We start from the raw sequence: 1,073 nt of genomic DNA on the forward strand, positions 1-1,073 counted from the left end.
GTTAGCACAGGTGCTGACGGAGTTTCTGACCTGTTTTAGAATTTTCCAACCCTATTTTATTTGTGAGCTGTTGCTATTAAGTTTGCACAGCCAGCAGAAGAACTAATCTTGAGCACTAAGGATCTCTAACTAAGGACTTTTTCAGTGAATCATCCTGTCAATGCTTTAATGAAGAGATATTTATCTCCAGTCTCTGAAGAAATTTGTTCCACTTATCCACAAATGAAATAATCAAGCAATGCCAAACTATAAGGTGGGGCAAAAAAATCAAACCAAAAATAAAAAAAACAAAACTATGTATTTAATGTACCTTTTAAAACTAATTATAATAAAATCTTTTTGATTTCTGTTTTCTCTTTTAAGTTGTTCATAGTTTCTCTTTCCTTTGCTTACTACAAAAACAATATGTCATTATAGTAAAACATACAGGAAAGTATAACAAAAGAGATAAAATCACCTGGAATCCTCCCCAGAGGTAACCACTCTTAACATCCCCACAGTAAGATTTTAAATTATTCAAAGTCACTTAGGATCCCAAATTAACGATGCTGTTTTACTGTCTACTCTTGAGGTAAAAAAAAAGTTCCTGTTCTGCTTCTCCTCTTTATTTTCAGAAGTCAAGTCATTTTTTTTTTTCCATTTCATAAACAGTAGCTCTATTCTGCTAGCAAAACCTTTGTCTTGAAACAGAGATTTTCCTTTGGGTCTTTTCTCTGAAGCAAGTTCTCTGCCAGGAACCACCTTACTAAAAGGAGTCTCTAGGTTGACTGTCCAGCTGGGTATCTCTCATGACCACCCCACTCGTCCCAACTATAGGGCCAAGGTGATGTCATTGCCTCTACAAATTGAATTTAGCTCCTCAGGCTGAAGCTGGTGAGTGACTTTAGAGTTCACTTGCCAAATGGCCAGGCTTATTTTGATACAGAATAACCTATGTAAAGGGGGAGCTATGCTTATATAATAATAACATCCATGTGCATGCAGTACTTTTGGAATCTTTTTCAGTCTTTATTGTTATCTATAATACAAGGTTAATTAACAACAATTAGATTTCATCACAGTGCATTTAGGTG

At 35.2% G+C, this 1,073-nt stretch overlaps 1 protein-coding gene across 10 annotated transcripts in view; it reads right to left on the reverse strand.

The window, feature by feature from the left end:
- LOC109371551 (KDEL motif-containing protein 2) overlaps positions 1–1,073 on the reverse strand; it is a 109,722-nt gene that overhangs the window by 37,269 nt on the left and 71,380 nt on the right. The gene's annotated exons all lie outside the window — the stretch shown is intronic.

This window comes from Hipposideros armiger, unplaced genomic scaffold (genome assembly GCF_001890085.2).
Source record: "Hipposideros armiger isolate ML-2016 unplaced genomic scaffold, ASM189008v1 scaffold_580, whole genome shotgun sequence".
In the NCBI taxonomy this organism is placed as follows: Eukaryota; Metazoa; Chordata; class Mammalia; order Chiroptera; family Hipposideridae; genus Hipposideros; species Hipposideros armiger.